The sequence below is a fragment of the Euleptes europaea genome, chromosome 15, assembly GCF_029931775.1.
Source record: "Euleptes europaea isolate rEulEur1 chromosome 15, rEulEur1.hap1, whole genome shotgun sequence".
Classification (NCBI taxonomy): Eukaryota; Metazoa; Chordata; class Lepidosauria; order Squamata; family Sphaerodactylidae; genus Euleptes; species Euleptes europaea.
This window is the reverse complement of record NC_079326.1, coordinates 48383608-48390917: the sequence shown is the minus strand read 5'-3', so window position 1 is coordinate 48390917 and position 7310 is coordinate 48383608.

The window sequence follows — 7310 nt, the reverse complement described above, 5'->3', positions numbered from 1 at the left end:
GACTAGCCCAAAGTCACCCAGCTGGCTTCATGTGTAGGAGTGGGGAAACAAATCCAGTTCATCAAATTAGCCTCCTCCGCTCATGTGGAGGAGTGGGAAATCAAACCCGGTTCTCCAGAGCAGAGTCCACCGCTCCAAACCACTGCTTTTAACCACTACACCATGATGGGTTTCCAAACTACCCCAAACCACCACTCTTAACCACTTCGCCACGCAGGCTCTTGAGTGTTAATACATGCATGAAAAATTAATGAAAGCTTTTGTTTTGGTGCTGTGACATCATAATTCCTCCCTTAGACATTTGACCGTCTATGTAGGAAAGTTGCTCCACATTGCCGTTTAAATATATGGGCTTGGACTCCACCTAGAATTCTGGCACGCAGGAGGGGTCACCAGTTCCCCTCTCCCATGGCAGTCCAAAAACCCCTGCACCCACAAATATTCTAAGCAGTTCCTAGCCATTGAGCATCAAGAGCATTCAGATCATCTGCTAATAATCTACTGGTGGTCCCCGGCCCTAAGGCCCTGGTGGGATTCTCTGGTGGGATTCTCCGGCCTAGTGGGATTCTCTGTCTGATGACACCAGGGCCCTGTGGGACCTCAAGAAGTGCCGCAGGGCCTGTAAGACAGACCTTTTCTGCCAGGCCTACAGTTGAGGGCAGCCACAGATTTTACAACTGCTGGCCTCCCTGCTCCTATGTGTATATAAGACCCACTTTAGGGGAGTCCTACCTGTTTTCTTGGCCAATATGTCTGTATAGTTGTGCCATCTTTGGATTTTGTTTGTTTTAATTGTTATGAGTTTTAATATTGTTTGGTATAATTTTAAATGATGTAACCCGCCCTGAGCCGGGTTTGGCCGGGGAGGGCGGGCTAGAAATCACTAAATAAATAAATAAATAATCATCTCACCAATGTTAAACATATTTAAATTCCATTGGGCTTTATGACACATGGGTTGAACATTTCTCCCACTGAAGGTACTGAGTCTTTTAAAAAGCTTACCTTTGGCCCGATCACATCCATTATTTTTGCCATTGCGACAGCACAATGCGTCCCAGTAACCCAAGCGCACGTCTGCTTCTGCAACGTGTACAGCCTGTTCTGCAACATCAACGTTCAGAAGAGTAACAACAAGGCAACCAAAAACCTTGCAGCGGCACATACAAGAATACCACTTTCAATCGGCTTTAGGGCGGGGTTGATTTTAAAAAAAGAACATTCGGTTCCTGGGGTCCCACAGCCGTACTCCAATTTTGGCCGTTGTTTACTGCACGTACCTTGATAGCTCAGCAAGCAGAAACGGAATGCTGTTAAATTATTAATCTTGTTAACTAATTTCACATTGTACTCCGAAAGGGTCAAACAATTTCCCATTTTATTTACATTTGGAGACTGACCTGGCAGAGGTGCAGCAGAAAGGGAGGGATTATGTCAGTCCCTGGGGCATCTAGGAGCCCCCAAAGCACTACTGAATGGCACTACTGAATGGCATTCGCCAACATGTATTTGGCTGTTCCCGCCCTTCCTCATGCCCAGCAGGTGCCATATCGCCGATGACTGCTAATAGCAGTATAATGACTGCTGAGGTAAGCACACTTATGTGCCGCTAGTCCCTAGCGGCCCACAGCCGGCCCACAGTTTAGGTGTAAGGGCAGGACAGCCAGCATGGTGTGATGGTTAAGAGCGGTGGTTTGGAGCAGTGGACTCTGATCTGGAGAACCATGTTTGATTCCCCACTCCTCCACATGAAGCCAGCTGGGTGACCTTGGGCTAGTCACAGGACTCTTAAGAGCTCTCAGCCCCACCTACCTCACAGGATGTCTGTTGTCGGGAGGGGAAGGGAAGGTGATTGTAAGCTGGTTTGAGGGGAAGGGAAGGTGATTGTAAGCTGGTTTGATTCTCTTAAGTGGTAGAGAAAGTCGGCATATAAAAACCAACTCTTCTTCTTCTCCCAAAAGGTCACCCTTTTGTCAATTATATGAAATGGTGCCTCCGTTTCCTCAGTCCAGCTGCAGGCTGCAGTCAAGTACTGTTGAAATCTTGGGCCTGGGTCTGCACAGAAGTCCTGTTTGCTTCTCTGGTATTTATATTACAGCAAAATCAGTCGTTTGGGCTCAGAGCCTGTTCCTTAGAAGGGTTTCATGAGCAAATTAGCAAAAAAGCGAGTCTGGAGTATCCACCACAAGAGGTAAATGCAGTTATTTGCCAAGGAGATATGGATTTTCAAAGCTACACCTAGCTTTGTGTTTCGTAGACATTGACGTGTCAAATGTTACGGCATTCACCGTGGAGGTGTCAAGGCCCCTTTCCTCTCCCCAGCTGAGACACCCCAATTTGATCCCTAGTCTCCTCTTAGTTGTTTCTGAAGGGAAACCCCCCCCCCTTTGGAAACCTAAAGTGCAATGGGGATTTTCTTGGTATAAGTTTCAGAGAGTGCATCTGGCTTTCCATGTCCAGAGTGCATTCCAGCACCGAGGCGGGATGAGGCATTTACATACCCCCCAGCTCCAAGGCATTCATAGTACAGTTATATCCCTTGCTCCACAGGATACCTCACCATGTCAATAGAAGACAGCAAGAGTCCAGTAGCACCTTAAAGACTAACAAAAAGTCTGGTAGAATATTTATGTATTTCTTTATTTTCCAAATTTATAGCCCACCCTCGTCCCCAGCAAGCCAGGCTCAGAGAAGGTAACAAGTAAAAGCATAAAATATATAAAATACATAAAATCATCAACATCATTAAAACCATATTCTCAATAAATCATTTATAACAGAGATTGCCATAAATATACCTCTGTGCCACAGTGCAATGAAATATCAGCAGTTCAGCCCCACATAGATTTCAAGAGTGGGGGGCGGGATGGGGAGCTTTCTTGAGTCACAGCTCACTTCTTCAGATATAGGAAAAAGCAAGAGTCCAGTAGCAACCCACAAAAGCTCATACCCTACCAGAAATTTTGTTAGTCTTTAAGGTGCTACTGGACTCTTGCTCTTTTCTGCTGCTACAGGTAAACTAACAGGGCTACCCATCGTGATCTATCTGATCACCATGGCAACGTGAGCCATTTCCTGCTATAGACAATCACTAATCCAATCCAGCCATTGATAAAGGCAGCCTAACATCCGATCCACCCAGTAGGAGCTATCAAGAGGACATTGAAACCCATCATTCTTTGTCAGTATGCTAAAAAAAACCATCAATGACCTCACCTTGGAATGTCAGGTGTCGTTTCCTACTCTGCCTGCAGATTTTTTATAGCAGTTACCTTCAAACTGCCCAGTCAAATCCAAGCTTCATATTTTGGACCAGGTTCCTGGGAAAGTGGATTCCTAAGGGACCTTTACCCATAAAAAGACCATCCCAGGTCAGTGAAAAAGTGTGCCAGGTTTCTCCCACTAGTTGGACTGCTTTGTGGGATCCTCTTGCTCCTCATTGGACTTCTGCAGCTGCACAGACTCTCTGAAATTCCCAGCTCCTCACCCACCTTGGATCTGGTAGTATTACTCAGTTTCCTTTCCTATCCTTGCCTCTTCCTTCCCCTCATTCCTTTCTCCGTGTGAGTGCTTAGGGAATCAGCTTTCCCTGGAGACCCAGCGTGGTATAGTGGTTTGGAGCGGTGGACTCTGATCTGGTGAACTGGGTTGGTTTCCCCACTCCTACACATTAAGCCAGCTGGGTGACCTTGGGCTAGTCACACTCTTTCAGTCCCACCTACCTCACAGGGTGTCTGTTGTGGGGAGGGGGGAAGGGAAGGTGATTGTAAGCTGGTTTGATTCTTCCTTAAGTGGTAGAGAAAGTCGGCATATAAAAACCAACTCTTTTTCTTCTTACCCAGTTTCCCTCCCCTATCCTTCCCCTCATTCCTTTCCCCCATTCTCTGTTGTGTATGGGTGTGCATGTGTGAGTACGTAGGAAGTCAGCTTTCATGTGCTTAGTATAGGTTGTATATGTATTTATTTATTTTTATTTTTATCCAGTAAAGTTACAATTATAATCACTTTCTCTTTCTTTATAATTTTATTTTGGGGTACCCCTACTGAGATCTACCCTGGTATACATAGACTACAAGGTTTTGTGTTATTCCTTTCTGGAACCCTTTTAGCTAATTTCCCCAGCTTGGTCTCCAGTTTGGGGTAACAGAGGCATAACTTGGTCTCCAGTTTGGGGTAACAGGCTGCAGATAACTTTGCTTTTATCCTTAGAAACAAAGTGCTAGGACAGTTAATTAAATATTGTCATAAAAAAATTATCCAAAGCATTTTATACTGTGGGGTTCTTAAATTAGTGCTATTTTCCTTGGAACGCCTTCCTGGCTGCATAGTTCTTCGCATCGCTTCCCGGTGCGGTGGATTGGCTTCTGAATACCGTATTAAATCACTCCAGAAAAGGAACCGTCTACAGGTAGAAATAGTAAAGAGATAAATGGAGATGCACATTGGAGAGATTGGGAGATGAAGATTGCCTCTGTTCCACAGCACCCAATAGTCATGCTCCTCTGATACTGGAGAGAATAGGTGTGCATCATGACTAGTAGCCATGGATAGCCCTCTCCTCCATGAACATGTCCACCCCTCTTAAAGCCTTCCAAGCTGGCAGCCACCACCACATCCTGGGGCAGGGAGTTCCACCTTTTAACTAGTTCAGGTAATATGGGTGGGATTTCCTGCCATGTGCAGGCCAACTGGGGCAAGACTGGCCATTTAACTTGCAGGGAAATTTCCTGGCGGGCCACTGCCAGTGGACGGGAGAAAAGGCAGCCAAGCCCCAGCAGTTCTGCTCTCCAGGGCTACGTGGCTTGGTCCCTTCAGTGGCCACGATGATGGGTGCCAGCTCCCGACGTATCTTCTTGCACTGCCAGTTTGCGGGAGGCAGCAATGGGTGAGCTAAGCTGGTTGGCGCTTCTGGTAAGGCCTGAGCCGAGTGGCCCCTGGAGCGGTGGTTTTGTAGTGCCACAGCGGCTGCTCAGCTTGGCTTCTCACTGGGCCATTGTAACTCCTCAGTCTACACCCACTGGACAGGCCAGGCTGAGAGCCAGCATGGTGTACTGGTTGAAGTGTTGGACTAGGATCTGGGAGACCTGAGTTTGAATCCCCACTGTGCCACTGGAGCTTGCTGGGTGACCTTGGGCCAATCCCACACTCTCAGCCTAACCTCCCTCACAGGGTGTTGTGGGGAGGGGAAAGGAAGGTGATTGTAAGCTGGTTTGATTCTTCCTTAAGTGGTCGAGAAAGTCTGCATATAAAAACCAACTCTTCCTCTTCTTCTATACTAAGTACCTGAAAGCTGATTCCCTAAACACTCACACATGCACACCCATATATGATAAAACGAAGGAGAGAATGATATAAGCTGCTTCGGGTCCTAGAAAGATGGGATTTAAATACATTAAATAAATAAATGTAGCGGTGTGGAAGTCGGTTTCAGGTAGCCAGCTCAAGGTTGACTCTGCCATCCATCCTTCCGAGATCAATAAAATGAGTGCCCAGCTTGCTGGGGGTCAAGTGTAGATGACTGGAGAAGGCACTGGCAAACCACCCCGTAAACATAGTCTGCCTAGTAAACGTCGGGATGTGACGTCATACCATGGGTCAGGAATGACCCGGTGCTTGCACAGGGGACCACCTTTACCTTACCACTGATCAAGTGGCTTAAAGTTCATTCTCTCGGCCCTATCATATTACAACAGTTGTACTGTTTCCAGTGCCGGGGGCATGAATTGCGGAGCAAAGAATTTCCTCCTGGTATTTATTTTGAACGTGTTGCTCGACATGAGTTTAGCTATTCAGGCGGTCAGAGGGCCTCTTCTCCTATTGCACTGCTGCCCAGTGATTTGCAGCATGCGGAGTGATTCAGGCGGAATTCCTGCTCAGAAGTGACTCATGGACCGTAATCTCTGTATTGAACAGGGCTGCTGGACACATGGCTTACAGTGTAGGTTAACAGGAAATTGTGGGTGTTTGTTTTTAGGCTGCTTTGGTTTTTTTAAAAAAATGCAAAAATAACTACAGGTTGAGTATTCCTTGTCCGTAGTGCTTGGGAGTGGGACCAGAAGTGGTCTGTATTTCGGATCTTTCCGTATATTGCAATATTTTAGAATTTTTGCGTATACATAATGAGATATCTTGGGGATGGGACCCAAATTCATTTATCTTTGGTACACACTTTATAAACGTAGCCTGAATGTAATTTTAAACAATATTTTAAATAATTATGTGTATGTTGAACCATCAGAAAGCAAAGGTGTATCTATCTCACCAGAGTACCTGTATCAGCTGTTAAACAAGAGCAACAACAAACCAACAACGGCAGGCTTTCAGTCTCCACCTACGATGCTGTGCGAGGAAACACTGAAAGCAGGCAGCACGGATCTGCCTGCATGCTAGCTCGAAGGGTCCAGTTTTCAGATCAGTCCAGATATGGGATGTCCAGATAAGGGATACTCTTTCTTCTCCCTTCCCTCAAATTAGTCTCTGTTGCTAAGTGAATCCCTTAGCCCCTTTTTAAAGTTCTGAAGGCCAGTTGGGAGGAGCTGGTTCCTGTTTAGCTTCTGAGGTGGGAACGTTTGTAGCAAAAGCTGAAAAACTTCTTTGAAGAGTACGAAATGCTCATTTTAAGATTGAATGCCAGCTTCATGGGTATTTTTTTAACAGTTGTGCTGATTAATGGATGACCCGAGCAAATGAACCAAAATCTTAAACTGCTGAAATTAGCTCTACCATAGCCAGGGAAGGGGGCGTTGTCCACTTCATTTGGGAACAGTATTCTCCAACTACTCTATATTTTAATTACATTAGTTGATGATTGGTTACTTTGAGTCACCAGCAGTTTATTAAACCCCCATCTGTATAAAAATGGAAAGTATTTTCCCAGCAAATTTTAATGTGACTTTGGATTCCCTCCCCCTTCAGGGAACTTGTGGCTTCCCACAAGAAAAGGTGAACTGCTAGAGGGATTTTGGTAAACTGAAAACCAGACACTACATCAAACAGAATATTTTAGTGATCTCTCTTGACTGTCCCGATACAGCACTGTGTGCACACGTCCCCTGCCTGAATTGGGTCAGGGGCCTTCTTGGATGGTGCAGGTAAATGCAGCCAACCGTGACAGCAGAATCAGCACCCACCTTCCCCCTCAAAGAAGGGTTTTGTGTTTGGGCACAAGACATTAAGAGTTAAAAGTTCAGTTTCTGCAAAGCAACAGAAGTAATCGTAGAGCTTCCAGCTTCTCCTTTACAATCCTAAGCCAAGTTACATACTTCTAAGCCTAACTCTGTTTAGGATCGCACTGTTAGTGCTGTTGCGAG